Here is a 17,221-nt window from a genome sequence, read left to right as displayed (position 1 = left end):
AAAGGGCAAAATGAATGTTCAGAAAAATCAAATGGTTTCATCAAGTAACTGAATCTATTCCCTCAAATGATGGATAAAAACAGGCAGAGGGAAATGACACCAAAGGCCAAAGGGGCCAGATTGAAACAGAAACTCTTCAGCCCATATGCCAGAAGGTTAGAAAGAGGGTTCAAAGCAACAGGGAAGAGAGGCAACAATTCCAGTTGATGTGTAGAGAGAACTTTGATCCCCGCAAAGATGAGGAGCAAAAAAGCATGTTAAAGTAAGACAGGGAAGTTGAGCAAAGGGTGATCAGAGGCTGTGTTCTAATTGATCCCGATCTAGCTGCAATTATAGCTTTTGTGATCTGTGGGGATGGGTACTTATGCTGGAGTGGCCCTTTTAGCAGGCTAGCAGAAACACTTCCATAACCCCAAGATCACCTTTCAAAGCTTCAGTAGGGTTATCATTTCCTTGGATTTGCAAAATCAGGGACATGTGCACTTTAGACTTATTGTTTTTGAGCCAATATTCTTTCTATTATATTTTTTCATTTACCATGACTTGGCTTTTCTTTTACATATTCAAATAAGTTTAGAAGAAAGCACTCAAAGTCTCAGTGGCTTAAAACAAACTTATATTCATTGCTTATGGTGCACAGGTCAAATATGAGCAGGATGTACAGATGGTTCTGCTTCATAGTCATTCAGGGATCCAATATGGCCGAAGGTTCACCACCTTGCAGCCATGATCCCTGAAACTAGGCCTCTGCTTTCTCTGTGACAGGTAAAGAGAATATAGAATGCCATACATGTACCTGACTGGTCAGTTACTTTAGCTCATATTTCACTGGCCATTCTTAATTATATGCCTTTACTCAGTTTCCAAAAGCCTAGGAAATGCAGAGAAGTGAAATATTTGATGAAGTTATGGCTTCTCACAGGGAAGACCAGATGTTGTTGGGCAGAGACTATAAGAATATATTTTGTGGACTGGCTAGTTTGGCTCAGTGGATAGAGCATCGGCCTGCGGACTGAGGGGTCCCAGGTTTGATTCCAGTCAAGCGCATGTAACTTGGTTGCAGGCACATCCCAGTAGGAGGTGTGCAGGAGGCAGCTGATCAATGTTTCTCATGTTTCTAACTCTCTACCCCTTCCCTTTCCTCTCTGTAAAAGTCAAAAATATTTTTAAAAGAATATATTTTGTAATAGGATGGATTTGTCTGATTAAAAACTTTGAAGAGGACCTTCACTAGGCTGATGGATTTACTCACTTTATTGGTCTCAATTATCCCTTGTAGGTTTTAGCCAAATGTCACTTCCCGTTTAGATCATTTCCTCAGATGTCTTTTTGTGATTGTTGTACTTTTTTGCATATGAGTCAGTAATTCCAAGTGCCTGCTCTAAAGCATGAGGGTGTGATGCTTCATAATATTGCAAAGATTGAAATGTTTTTGTTTTTTTTCTAAAGTGGCATATTGTGACAGGTGGAACACTTGTCTTTAAAATGTACATATACTTAGCCGAAACCAGTTTGGCTCAGTCGTAGAGCGTCGGTCTGCAGACTGAAGGGTCCTGGGTTCGATTCCAGTCAAGGGCATGTACATTGGTTGCGAGCACATCCCTGGGTGGAGGGTGTGCAGGAGGCAGCTGGTCAATGTTTCTCTCTCATCGACGTTTCTAGCTCTCTATCTTTCTCCCTTCCTCTCTGTGAAAAATCAATAAAAAATAAAAAATAAAAATTCCCAGTTTTCATTGCTGCCAGTGTAATATATATATATATATATATATATAAAATGTACATATACTTAAAAATATCTTTTCTTTAATTTTCACCTGGTCATTAGCCTCAAAGGTAATAGCCAATGGTCAGGTGGATCTGGACAAAAGCATTTGCACCCTGGTTATAAATTTTGTTCTCTAGTGAAGAATAATGTAAAGGTAAAATTTTGTCTTAATGAAGAGTGATTTTGCCCTATTCCTCAAATGAGTGATGGCGTCCTAAGACCTGTTATTTATAGGTAGGACACATTTCCCAAACTGCTCTCTTGCTGAAGATCAGAGGTGGATTCATGAGGCCATTAATCCAGATAGGACATTCTCATTCAGCACATGAGGAGATGTTCTAATAAGGTCAAGTTTGAGTTACTAGTTCAAGTGGAAGAGGCACTTAGGAGCCCTGGCTGGGTGGCTCAGATGATTAGAATATCCTCCCTTACACTAAAAAGTTTTTGGTTTAATTCCTGTTCAGAGCACATACCTAGATTGCAGGTTCAATCCCTGGTTGGGCACAGACTGGGGCAATTAATCAATGTTTCTCAGTTACAGCATTTTTTGTCTCTCTCTAAAATCAATAGAAACACATCCTCCAGTGAAGATTAAAAGCAAAAAAAAAAAAAAAAAGAGGCACATAGGAAAGATACCGGGGCAGCTTATAGGAACTCATAAGAGTTTTCTGACTTTGACTCATACACACCACTAATAACATGATACATGCACAACTTAGCTTACATGTTTTCAATTGAAATTTATTGTTGAAGAAAAGCATATCTAAACCCATAATTTTCCTTGTCTTCACCTGGTCCAACAAGTGTTGTTTGCAGGCTGTAAGGTGGGATGGGGAACAATAGTTACACATAGTCTAACTATCACCATGACTAGGTTTATAGACAGATCTTTGAAGGGGTGTACATATGAAGGCAAAATTTGTCACTGCTACTATATAATATCTGCCTTCAAGAAATTTTAATTTCTCTAAAGTAGATATGAAAACAAAGAATTATAGTATGTTGTACTATTGTATATGTTCATCCTTATTTTCCACAAGTGGGCCCATCAGTGGATTATAGAGCTATAAAACAATATTCTTTATGAATTGGCCTTAAGGATTCATTGATGAAGTAAAAGTATACATTATATACAGAGGACTACTAGGAGGGTCACCTAAGACCATCAAAAATATTTACATTGCGATTCATGAACAGTAGCAAAATTACAGTTATGAAGTAGCAACAAAAATAATGTTATGGTTGGGAGGAACTGTATGAAAGGGTTGCGGCATTAGAAAGGTTGAAAACCACTGGCTTAGCATAATGCTCTCCAGTTCCATACATGTTGTTACAAAGGATAAGACTCTTGTTTTTCACAGCAGCATAGTATTCCATTGTGTAGATGTACCACAGTTTTATAATCCACTGATGGGCCAATTTATAATTTATTATAAAGTGTGCTGCTATAAACATAGGGGTACAAATATTCTTTCTAATTGGTGTTCCTGTTTTCTTGGGATATATTCCTAGAAGGGGGACCACTGAGTCAAATGGGAGTTTCATTTTTAGTTTTTTTTAGGGAACTCAATACTGTTCTCCACAGGGACTGCACCAATCTGCATTTCCACCAGCAGAGCAGGAGGGTTCCTTTTTCTCCGTATCCTCACCAGCACTTGTTAGTTGATTTGTTGATAGCCATTCTGACAGGAGTAAGATGGTACCACATTGTTGTCTTGATTTGCATCACATAGATGATTAATGACTTTGAGCATGTTTTCATATGTCTCTTGGCCTTCTGTATGTATTCTTTTGAAAAGTGTCTTTTTAGGTCCTTTGCCCATGTTTTATTGGGTTGTTTATCTTCCTGTTAAGTTGTATGAGTTCCCTATAACTTTTGGAGATTAAACCCTTATCAGAGATAAAATTGGCAACCATGTCCTCCCATGCAGTGGGCTTTCTTGTTGTTTTGTTGACGGTTTATTTTGATATGTAAAGCTTTTTATTTTGAGGTAGTACCATTTGTTTATTTTCTCTTTAGTTTCCATTGCCCTGGGGACTGTATCGGTAAATATATTGCTATGACAAATGTCTGCTATTTTGCTGCCTATGGCTTCTATTGGGTTTCCCATCTTACGTTTAAGTCCTTTATCCATTTTGAGTTTATTTTTGTGTATGGTGTAAGTTGGTGATCTATTTTCATCTTTTTACATGCTGTCCAATTTTCCCAACACCATTTATTGAAGAGATTGTCTTGATTCCATTGTGCGCTCTTGCCTCCTTTGTCAAATATTAGTTGAGCATAAAGGCTTAGGTTGATTTCTGGGTTCTCTGCTCTGTTCCATTGGTGTATATGTCTGTTCTTGTGCCAATAACAGGCACTTTTGAGAATAATGGCTTTGTAATATAGCTTGATATCTGGTATTGTGATCCTTCCAACTTTGTTCTTTCTCAAGATGGCTGCAGCTATTGGGGTGGTCATTTTTTTTTATTACAGATGAATTTTTGAAGAGTTTGTTCTACTCTCTTTGAAGTATTTCTTTGTTATTTTAATAGGGATTGTATTGAATCTATAGATCACTTTAGGTAGTATGGACATTTTAATGATGTTGATTCTACCAATCCATGAACATGGTATATTCTTTCATTTGTTTATGTATTCCTCTAGCTCTTTTTTCAGCCTCCCGTAATTTTCTAAGTACAGGTCCTTTACCTTTTTATTTAAATTTATTCCTAGTTATCTTAATTGTTTTTGTTGAATGATAAATAGGATTGTATTTGTTGTTTTGTTTGTTTGCTTTGCTTTGTTTTTAGTTTCTCTTTATGTGAGTTTATTATTGGTGTATATAAAAAAGCCATAGATTTCTGACTCTTAGTTTTGTATCCTGCTACATTTCCAAATTTATTTATTAGTTCTACTAGTTTTTTTTATGGAGTCTTTAGGGTTTTCTATGTACATTATCAGGTCATCTGCAACTAATGCCAATTTTACTTTTTCTTTTCCAATTTGAATGTCTTTTATTTCATCTTCCTGTCTGATTGCTATACCTACCACATCCAATACTATGCCTAACAGGGATGGTGAAAGTGGGCATCCTTTTCTTGTTCCTGTTCTCAGGGGAAACGGTTTAATTTTTTGCCCATTGAGTATGATGATGGCTGTAGGTTGTCATATAAGGCTTTTATTATGTTGATGTATGATCCCTCTATTGCCACTTTGCTGAAAGTTTTTATCAGAAAAGGGTGTTAGATTTTTGTCAAATGCTTTTTCTGCATCAATTGATATGATTATGTTTTTGTCTGTCGAGTTATGTGCTATATCACATTCATTGATTTGTGGATATTGTGCCAACCTTGCTTCTCTGTAATATATCCTACTTGGTCATGGTGTATGATCTTTCTGACATAATGCTAGATCTGATTTACTAAAATTTTTGAGGATTTTAGCATGCATGTTTATCAAGAGTGTTGCCTATAATTCTCTTTCTTTGTAGTGCCTTTATATAGTTTGGGATTGGAGTAATAATGGCTTGATAGAATGATCTTGAAAGTGTGCCTTTTTCTTAAGTTGTTTAAAATAGTTTGAGAAGGATAGGTTTTTGTTCGTCTTTGAATGTTTAGTAAAACTCCTCCTGTGAAGTTGTCTGGCTGTGGGATTTTATTTGCTGGGAGGTTTTTTTTGTTGTTTTGTTTTGTTTTTTGTTTTTTGTTTTTATGTTTGTTTGTTTTATTTTTTGGGAGGGTATTTTTTATGACTGCTTCAATTTCCTTCTTAGTTATAGGCATGTTGAAATTTTTTGATTCTTCTTCATTGAGTTTTCGAAGGTAGTATTTTTCTAGGAATATGTCCATTTCCTTTCGGTTGTTTAGTTGGTTGAAGTAGAATTGTTTGTATTTTTCTTGTGGGGGTCTGTCGTTATTTTGCCTCTTTTATTTATCTGGGTCCTTTCACTTTGCTTCTTGGAGAACCTGGCTAGAGGTTCTTCAATCTTGTTTATCCTTTCAAAGAACCAGATCTAGGTTTCATTGATCTTTTGTACTTGTTGGGTTTTTGTTTGTTTGTTTGTTTTGTCTCTATTTTATTTATTTCTGCTCTGATCTTTATTATCTTCTTCCTTCTGTTTAATCTGTTTTTTATTATAACTATATCACTCTTTATTTTCTCCTGATTTTTACATAAGTTGTTGATTTTCTCATCCATTCAGTTTATGAACTGTTGACTCTTTTCTGCCACTCTTTCTAATTATTTAAGTTGTAGAGTTAGATAATTTATTACCTTTTTTTCTCCCCTATTTTTTTGAGGTAGAACTGTAATGCTATGAAATTTCCCCTCAAGACTGCTTTCACTGTTTCCCATAAGTCTTGTACTATTGTGCTTTCATTGTCATTTGTTACCAGGATGCTTTACATTTCTTCTTTGATTTCTTTGGTAACACAATCATTGTTTAAAAGCATGTTATTCATCCTCCAAGTGTTTGACATTTTGTGATTATTTTTTTTAAATAATAGAACGTTTTAATAAAAATTAATATTTTTCTTGAACATTAGCTTGCCAGACACTGAATAACTGCACAAGTTAATAAGCGTAACTCAAATAAACCTATTTTTATTTATTTTTTTATTATTTTTTTATTGTAGTTGATTTCTAATATTCTAGGTCAATATTTCTAATGATCTAGTGCAGTGGTCAGCAAACTCATCAACAGTACAATGATTAAAATTTATTTTGAGAGCTAAAATTTTAAAATTTAAACTGGGAGCCCAGCCTCACATTAACAGGTACATTGTTATTAACTTAATTAGGGTACATACCCCTGTTTCCCTGAAAATAAGACAGTGTCATATATTATTTTTTTCTCCCAAAGTTGCGCTAGATCTTATTTTCAGGGGATGTCTTATCTTTCCATGCGCTAGGTCTAATTTTCAGAGGATGTCTTATTTTCGGGGAAACATGGTAGTATTTTGTGGAAGAGCCACACTCAGGGGGCCAAAGAGCCACATGTGACTTGCGAGTAGCAGTTTGCTGACCACTGATCTAGTGAGTCATTTAGGATTATAGTTTCTTTGTTAATTTTGTCTAAAGGATTTATCCAGTGGTTTCAGTGAGGTTATAAAGTCCTCTACTATGATCATATTGCTGTTAATCTCTTCCTTGATATCTTTCAGAAGATTTATTTATTTATTTATTTGTTTGTTTTGTTTTGTTTGTTTTGTTTTGTTTTTATGTATTTGGATGCTCCTACATTAGATGCATATCTGTTTAAAATAGTTATGTCATCTTTTTGTATCAATCCCTTTAGTGTTATGAACTGGCTTTCCTTATCAGTTGTTATGACCTTCACTTTGAGGTCTATTTTGTTAGATATAAGTATTGCTACCCAAGCTTTTTTTTTTTTTTTTTTTTTTTTCTTTTCATTTCCATTTGCCTGAAATATATTTTTCTATCCCTTCACTTTCAGTCTGTGTGAGTCTCTTGTTCTGAGGTGGGTCTCTTGTAGACAGCATTTATGTTTTCTTATCCATTCAAACACTTGATGTCTTTTTATTGGAACATTTAGGCCATTTATACTTAAATTTATTATTAAGAGGTATTGGTTTATAGCCATTTTTATTGTTTTGTGCCTCTGTTTCTTCTTCCCATCTTTTTTTTATTCTTCTCTTTACAACAGTCCTTTTAGCATTCCTTGCATTGCTGGCTTGGTAGTGATAAACTCCTTTAGCCTTTTTTGTCTGTGAAGCTCCTGATTTCCCCTTCAATTTTAAATGATAGCCTTGCTAGATAGAGTATTCTTGGATTTAGACCTTGCTTTGCATCACTTTGTATACTTCCTTCCATTCCTTTCTGGCTTGATGTGTTTCTGTTGAGAAATCATTTGACAATTTAATGGGAGATTCCTTGTAGGTAACTTTCTGTCTCTCTCTTGCAGCCTTTAAGATTATTTATTTGTCATTAACATTTGACATTGTAATTATCACGTGTCTTGGTGTGGGCCTTTTTTGGGTTCATCTTTCTTGGTACTCTCTGTGCTTGTGTGACCTTTTTCTTACCCAAGTCTGGGAAGTTTTCTAACATTATTTCTTCAAATAGGTTTTCTAACATGCACTCCTCCTCTTGTCATTCTGGCCCCTTATTATATGTATGTTGCTTCATTTCATGTTGTCCCAAAGCTCCCTCAGGCTCTCCTCCTGTCTTTTGACTTTTTTCTCTAATTGCAGTTCAGATTGTGTTGTTTTGCTTCCCTGTCTTCTAATTCACTAATTCAGTCCTCTTTTCCTACTCTACTGTTGAAAGCTTCTATAGTGTTTTTTTTTTAATGGTAACTATATCACTCTTTATTTTCTCCTGATTCTTACATAAGTTATTGATTTTCTCATCCATCCAGTTTATGAACTATTGACTCTTATTTTGAATTCTTTTTCTGACATATTGCATGCATATGTTTCATTTAGTTCCTTATCTGGAATTTCCTTTGTGAGTTGTCTATCTGTCTTTCCATTTTTGCTCTCACCAAAGGGTCAACATGTCAAGTTGAGTGGGGCCTGTGGCTGCAACATTGGGCTTTGTGGTGGGTCATATGATCATGGGTGGTGGCTGATCCTTAGGTGGTCACTGAGCATCTACTCCTTGAGCGGTAGCAGGCTTCTGCTGCTCCTCATGTGATCTTTGGTGGCAGCTACTCATGTAGCTGCTGGCAAGATCCCAATGCCAGAGACCAAGGTATCTGGCTGTTGGGAGGAGTTTGCATTTCAGAATTCACAGGAGCTCTCAGCTGGGGCGGCTGGAGTCCCAGTGTCCATGGGTCAGAAGCAGAGGCAGTAAGACCCTGGCCAGAGTGGCTGTAAGAATCTGTGCGGTGTCTGAGGGCCCCCTGGGTTAATGTGAGGCTGGGCTCCCAGTCAGCAGTTCTCCCCCTCATTATGTCACAGCCTCCAAGAGAGCTGGCGCTCCAGGAGAGATTACAGCAGTGATAGAGACTGGTTGGCTATGTTGTGAACCTGGTCCTCCAGCCCTTGAAGGTCCTGCAAGATCTAGCTGCCCCTCGCACGCGCGCGCACACACACACACACACACACACACACACACACACACTTCCATTTTGCCCTTTCACTCTCTCCCTTACTGCCATCCTCCCAACCTCCATCTTGAAATAAAAATTGAATGACTTTTATTTGGATTCTGAATTTACTAACTGTGACACATTCATTGCTGATGTGAGTTTGACTATATTATATAACCTTACTGAGCCTGTTACTTCATTTAGAAAATGAAGAGTTGAGGTTTAAGATGGTGGCAAAGGTACTCACCTCTTCCCATAACCACATCAAAATTACAACTAGGCTTGTACAATGTTGTTCAGTGGTTAGAGTGTTGGATCATGCACATAAGTGTTATGGGTTCAATTTCTGGTCAAGGGCATATACTCCACCCTGTTTGGGACATGTGTGGGAAGTAACCAATCAATCTGCCTCTCTTTCATCATTGTTCTCTCTCTCTCTCTCTCTCTCTCTCTCTCTCTCTCTCTCTCTCTCTCTCTCTCTCTTTTCTCTCTCTCTCTCTGTCTTTCTCACTTCCATTATATCTAAAAATCAATGGGAAAATATTCTTAGATGAGGATTAACAACAACAAAAAACCACAGTAAACTACAGAACAACCATCATAAAGAACCATCTGAAATCTAGCTGAATAAAAGAACTAGAACTAAGGATATAAAAATAAGCCCCACTGAAACTGGTAATCAGCGCAGAGATACAAAATGTGTTGGTCCTATACCCATGTGTGTTGTATAAACATTTGGAGGGATATCTTGAATGCAGAGGTTCTCCCTTAATAGTGAGGGGTCAGAGTGCCCTACAGGGCACACAACACAGGGTTCTAGTGCCAGGAATATAAGTCTTAATAACTTCTGGTTATAAAAACCAGCTTAAATTGTGGCTAAGTGAGACAGAAGTCTGCTAGAGTCCCATGAATTCCTCTTAAAGGTCTCACACACGGACTTACTCAAACTCACTCTGAGTCTAGCTTTGGGGCACTAGGGAGGAACTGTGTTATCTGGCGTCAGAACAAGAGCTGGGAGGGCTTTCTCCTAGACAAAAGTTCTAGTGGAGGCTATTGTTCCTTCCCTGAACCCACTCCACAAAGAGCGTTGGGAAAGTGCTATATTTGAGTCTCCATCAATCTGATTATCACTGCTCACCACCTGCTGGTGATCCCCTGAGACCACCATCCATTTGTGGGCTCACCCACGTTGTTTCCAGTTGCTTTCCCATACAAAGGTCATGTCTTAGCTAATGATTCAGACATTGCTGAAAATATCTCAACAAGCAGGATCTGGCCTTAGCATGCCACATAGTTCGCACTAAGAAGCCTCAGGCCCATCACTAGCAGTCAGCCTTGATTTTTGTTTTGGCATCTCCTGGGCACCTCCAAGCATAGCACCATTTGAAAATCACTTTGTAGCTTATGCTGGTGGACCCACGCTAGGTACAGGTGTTGGCTGAAGTGGCCTGAACCTCCTGGAAGAACCCAGAGCCAGTGTACCTAGTGGATAGCTTCATATTAAATTGAAGCACCATCCAACCACCTCTACAAAAGACACATTCAAGTGGTAAACTCAGTGGCCACCAGAGTTACTCTGAGGTAAGTTCTGCTCTGTGGGGTTGGCCCTTGCACCACTGCATAGTGGCAGCCAGTCCTCACAGTCAGTAGGCGCAGGGGTAAATCCATGCCACTGACATGCACATAGCAATCAAGGCTTAACTACAACAGGAAGGTAGTGCTCACCTGAAATGCCCAGCTTGGGTGCCTGTGGAGGCTGTACTATAGGACCTTAAAGAACACCTATGCCGAAATCGGTTTGGCTCAGTGGATAGAGTGTCGGCCTGTGGTCTGAAAGTCCCAGGTTTGATTCCTGTCAAGGGCATGTACCTTGGTTGCAGGCACATCCCCAGTAGGGGGTGTGCAAGAGGCAGCTGATCGATGATTCTCTCTCATTAATGTTTCTAACTCTCTATCCCTCTCTCTTCCTCTCTGTAAAAAATCAATAAAATATATTTTTTAAAAAAAGAACACCTACTACTTAGTCCACTCTACAACTCCCAAGAGATATAGCATCTCTGCCTAATATGTAGAAACAAACACAGGGACATTAATTAAATAAGGGGAGAAAGAAACATATCCTAAAAGAAAGAACAGAACAAACTTCAGAAAAAAGAACTAAACAAAATGGAGACAAGCAATCTACTAGATGCAGAATTTAAAGCACTGGTTATAAAGATGCTCAATTAATGAAAGGAAAGAGTAGATAAACTTACTGAGAATTTCAACAAAGATATAGGTAATATTAAAAACAAAGACAGAAAACATAAAAAGAGCCACCAGAAATAATAAATGCACTAACTGAAAAGAAGAATACATTACAGGGAATCAGTACATAAAGCAAATAATCAAATCAGAGATTTGGATGTGAAGAAAGCAGAAAACATCTATCTCAACAGCAAAAAAAAAAAGAAAAAAAAAGAAGGAAATGAGGATCATAAAAGTAGTCTTTGGGACAAATTCAAGCCTACCAACATTCATATTATGGGGGTGCCAGAAGGAGAAGAGAGGGAGGAGAGCAAAGAAATGAAAACCTGCCAAAACCGGTTTGGCTCAGTGGATAGAACATCAGCCTGCAGACTGAAAGGTCCCAGGTTTGATTCTGGTCAAGGGCATGTACCTTGGTTGTGGGCACAACCCCAGTAGGGGGTGTGCAAGAGGCAGCTGACCAATGTTTCTCTCTCATCAATCTTTCTAACTCTCTATCCCTCTCTCTTCCTCTCTGTAAATAATCAATAAAAATATATATTTTTAAAAAAAGAATTGAAAACCCATGTGAAAAAACAATGATGGAAAACTTTCCTAACCTAGTGAAAGAAATAGACATACAAGTCTGGGAAGTGCAGAGAGTCCCAAATACAATGAACCCAAACAGGTCCACACCAAGAAAAAACAGGTTAAAGACAAAGAGAGAATCTTAAAAGCAGCAAGAGAAAATCGGTTATTTATTTATTTATTTATAAGGAACTCCCATAAGACTATCACCTGATTTTTTTCAAGAGAAACTTTGCAGGCCAAAAGGGATTGGCAAGAAATAGTCAAAGTGAGGAAAACCAATTACCTACAACCAAGATTATTATACCCAGCAAAGCAATCGTTTAGAAATAAAGAACATATAAAGAGCTTCCCAAACAAAAAAAGAAAACACTAAAGGATTTCATCACCTCCAAACTAGTATCATGAGAAATGTTAAAGGTTCTTCTTTAAGAAGAACAATAATAAAAGATAAAAAATATGAATAATAAAATGGCAATACATACTTATCAAATAACAATTTCTTTAAAAGCAAATGGCTTACATGTTCCAATCAAAAGGCATATGAAGACTGCATTGATAACAAAACAAGACCCTTACATATGCTGTCAACAAGAGATTCACTTCAGAGCAAAAGAAACACGCACACTAAAAGTAAAAGAATGGATAAGATATTTCATGAAAATGGAAACAAGCAAACAAACAAAAGCTGAGATAGCAATGCTTACACTGGACAATCTAGATCTAAAAACTAAAATAAACTGTCAGAACAGAAATAGAATCAAAGATACAGAGAACATTTTGATGGTTGTGAGATAGGAGGGGATTGGGTTGATGGGTGAAAAATGTGACAGGATTAAGAAGAAAAAAAATAGTAATTATTAGAATAGTTAAGTACAGCATAAAGAATATAGTCAATCCTATCTAATTAAAATCACTCCATTGCACTCAAAAGCTACACCCACCAGCCAATCAGAGCGATTATGCAAATTAAACCCAACCAAGATGGCTGCTGCCACAGAGAGCAGGAAGGAGGTTTGGGTTTCCCTGGCAATGGAAGAAGCCAAGCTTTTCACACACCCTTGCAGGCACAGGATTCCACTCAAGGCTACAAAGTTTCAATTATAGAAGATAAATAAATTCCAACAGAAATGGTGGTAGCCACTGAGCTGGAAGAGTAGGTAAAGAATGCCCCGAGCAGCTGAGGAAGCCAAGCTTCTGCAACCCTGGCTGGCTCAGGCCTTCACTCCAGGCTACAAAGTTTCAATTATAGAAGATAAATAAATTCCAACAGAAATGGCTGCTGCCATGGAAAAAGCGGGAGGCTTGGCTTCGCTTCAGGCTACAGTTTCAATTGTAGAAGATAAATAAACCCCAGATACGAGGGCATCCACTTGGGTTGCCAGGGTGCATGACCAGTCTGCAAACCACCACAGACCCATTGCCCAGGCCGTCCCATGCTCCAATGGAACCCCACCCTGATCTAGGACACCCTTCAGGGCAAACCACCTGCCCACCACCCATGCACCAGGTCTCTATCCTATCTAATAAAAAAATAATATGCAGATGGACCATCACCAACATACAGTATGGCTGCCCCCATGTGGTCAAAGATTCTGCCCCCATGTGGACACAAGATGGCCACCATAAGATGGCCAGCAGGGGAGGGAAGTTGGGAGGCACCAGGCCTGCAAATGAAGGCAGTTGGGGGTGATCAACCCTGTAGGGGAGGGCAGTTAGGGGTGACCAGGCTGGCAGAGGAGGGAAGTTGGGGGCAAATAGGCTGGCAGGGGAGGGGTTAGACATCATCAGGTTGACATGGGGCTAGGGGGTGATCAGGCTAGCAGGCAGAAGTGGTTAGGGGCAATCAGGAAGGCAGGCAGGCAAGCAGTTGGGAGCAAGCAGTCCTGGATTGTGAGAGGAATGTCTGACTGCCCATTTAGATACCCCGTACCTTTGCCATGCACAAATTTCCTGCACTAGGCCTCTAGTGATATTATAAAAGATATGTATGGTGTCAGTTGGGTACCAGGTTTATCAGAATGATCACTTAGTAAACTGTATAAAATCTTTATCAGCCAAAACCGGGGGGCGGCTCAATGGATAGAGCGTCGGCTTGGGGACTGAAGGGTCCCGGGTTCGATTCCGGTCAAGGGCATGTACCTTGGTTGAGGGCATATCCCCAGTAGGGGGTGTGCAAGAGGCAGCTGATCGATGACTCTCTCTCATTGATGTTTCTAACTCTCTATCTCTCTCCCTTCCTCTTTGTAAAAAATCAATAAAATATATATTTTTAAAAATCTTTATCATTGAGCTGTACACCTGAGACTAATATAATATTGTACTTCCACTATAATTGAAAAAGTAAAAAAAAAATTTATATATATATATATATATATATATATATATATATATAAAGTTAAGAAATGCAACACAAAAGGGCAAGACAGAGTTATAAACATATTTAATTAATGTATTATTTTTAAGTAAAGTGTATATAAAATAAAATATTTCAATAAAAAATATTAAAAATGAATTGTTGAGTTTCTACCATAACCATACTTCTTTAGCTTGAAAATTTATTTTCAAAAAAGAATAAAGGTGAGGTCGAAACCAGTTTGGCTCAGTGGTAGAGCGTCAGTCTGCGGACTGAAAGGTCCCAGGTTTGATTCCAGTCAAGGGCATGTACCTTGGTTGCGGGCACATCCCCGATAGGGGGTGTGCAAGAGGCAGCTGGTCAATGATTCTCTCTCATTGAGCTCTCTATCTCTATCCTTTCCTCTCTGTAAAAAATCAATAAAAATATATTTTAAAAATAAATAAATAAAGGTAAGGATGTTAGTACATTACTGGACTCCAGAGGTCTTTCAAGGAGTATCTTGTTCTCACTGGCCTTGAACCTAACTCCACTGCCAACCCCAATATAATTAGTCACACAGCTACTTAGAAACAAAATGATCCTCCCAAAAGATATCCAGGGCAAATCCCTGGAACCTGTGAAAGTTACCTTATTTGGAAAGAGGTTCTTGGCAGAGGTAATTAAGTTAAAGATCTTGAGAAGAGGTCATTTTGATGAACCCTGAATCCAATAAAAAGTGTTTTTATGAAGGACCTACCTAGGAGAACAGACACAGAGAGGACAAAATTGTGTGGCGATGAAGACAGAGATTGGAGTGATGTAGTCATTAACTGAGGAAGCCAGGAAATGCCAACAGCCACCAGAAGCTGAAAGAGACAAAAAAAGAATTCTCCCTAGAGCCTCCAGAGGGAGTATGTTCCTTTTTTGCTGGTATCTTTTTTTTTTTTTTTTTTTCAGACTTTTTTCCTCCATAACTATGAGAGAATTCATTTTCATTATTTTAAGGCACAAAATGTGTGATAATTTACTAAAGCAGCCACAGAAAACTAGCACACCTATATGTCTTTGCTTAGTTAATCCCATTTTACTTTTCTCTTGATACACGTTAGAATCCTATGTCAGCATTTTGGTTTTTCCCACCCTCAGCAATAATGATTCATCTCACTTTCATCTTCCTCGTATGGCATGTTATTATGTCTTTACAACACTTCTTATATTCCACTATTTACCTTCCTATTCTGCCTCAGTGCCTATCTGATTATTGAAATAGAGTCAGCATACCATAAATATTTCCTGCATAATTATGGGAGTGTGACCCATTAATGCTAGAATGGGGCCATTATTTATAGTACCAGTTACTAACTTCCTCAATATTTGGCTACTTACCTAGAAGTTAGTACCTTAAAACTAGGTAATTGGATGGCTTGATGGATTAAGAGTGACAGGAAAAGAGATAAGGTTAAAAAGGAATTTTAAAACTACAGTTACATTAATAGCTTGTTAATTAACTAAATATATCTAAAACACAATTGCCACATTTTAAAATTTATTTACATCAGACCTGATTCATAAAAAACAGAGTTCTAGAATACATATTGAATAATTCCAATCTGACATTCTGAAAAAGGCAGAAGTTTGGGGACAGTAAAAAGATCAGTGCTTGTTAGGCATTGGGGAAGGGGAGGAACACTGAATTTTTAGGGTGGTTAAAATAATCTGATACTATAATGATAGATATGCCATTATATCTTTGTCCAAACTCTGAGAACATACAATGCCAAGTGTTATTTCTAATGTAAACTATGGACTTTGGATGATTATGATGTTTTAATGTATAATCATGATTGTAACAAATGTACCGCTCTGTTGGGGGATGTTAATGATGAGGAGTCTATTTTTGTGCCTTCCTCTCAATTTGGCTGCGAAACCTGAAACTGCTCTAAAAATTAGTCTTTAATAATAATGAAAAGTGGGTGGGTGTGAGCAGATGTGAAACATTAAGGAATAGGTCTCCTGTAGCAGAGTCTGAGGTACCAGGATAAGTCATTCAGTGGCATATCTCCTTGAGCCCTTCAGACAGTTCACAGAGGCTATTGTCTAGCATAGTGAACATGTGGATAGTAGATGAGATGGTTTTATGTGCAAGAATCCAAACTTTCATGATTTTTAATGCCATGGAGAAAATGCAGGCAACAATTCTTTCACAGATGGAGAAATTAAGACCTCAAACAGCCACTTTCTTTTTGAGAGCAAATCATTTCACTTTGCCTCTCTCAAACAATTTCTCTTCTGTACAAGGAAGGGTTACTGCACCTGCTTGGGGAAACTTCCACCCCTAAGTCCTCTTTTACAAATTGCTCCTATTGCTTGTCATGTGCTTGTACTAGAACAATACCTCCCTGATGCCCTCTCAGGAACCAGGAGTAAGACACTGTTGGACCAGCCAAACGTTGATTTTTATCATGTGGAAATTCTCTGCTTTATATTATGCTATAGCAGAGTTCCACATGCCTAGAAATAAGCCCATTTGTCAAAGTATGCTAATTGTTGCATACTTGTGCTTAAATATCTACTTTAAGAATCTCCTTTTTAAATAGCGCCTATTATCTTTTTCCAGGTGAGAAAATGTTGTTTATAACTTCAAGCTTCAGAAATTGATTTTAGAAAATAAAGTTCAAAGTACTTTGGAAAGAAGAAAAGTTATTTTGTACCTATAAAAAATATCCCACTTGAGACAAACATTAAAATATATTTAATTTCCCAATGAAATCTTTAAGAAAAACATAAACAAATGGAGTATGCCCTCGCAGCCCCAGTAAGCCCTTCTCAGCCCTGGCTTTGTCTGGAAGGTCATTCGGTCATTCTGCTGTTCAGTCTAATTAGCATGTTAGCTCTTTATTATATAGGATATTTTTAAAGGGATACTAGGCATAGAAGAAAAACAGGATGGCCATCTGGATTGTCTAACTTTATTCACACAGAGTAAACATGGGTTACAATTAATCTAAGTGCTGACCCTGGATGGATGCCTGGGGTTAGTGCTCCCTGGAAAAGTCCTCATTAGTTTCAGGATTGAAACATAGGAATAAAATTCCTAAAATTATACAGGCTTCTCCAAGATAGGCTGTTGTGGAGGAACTATTAGCCTGAGTCAATTCCTAACTTATTTAATTGTTTAGCAAATGTAGTGAATAATTCTTCATATGAGGACCTGTTTCAGTCCTGTAGAGGTTACAAAGATGAATTAGATAAATCATACTGTTACTA

This window comes from Pipistrellus hanaki (genome assembly GCF_964339955.1).
Source record: "Pipistrellus hanaki genome assembly, chromosome: 2".
NCBI classification, from domain to species: Eukaryota; Metazoa; Chordata; class Mammalia; order Chiroptera; family Vespertilionidae; genus Pipistrellus; species Pipistrellus hanaki.
Note: the sequence above shows the minus strand (reverse complement) of the source record.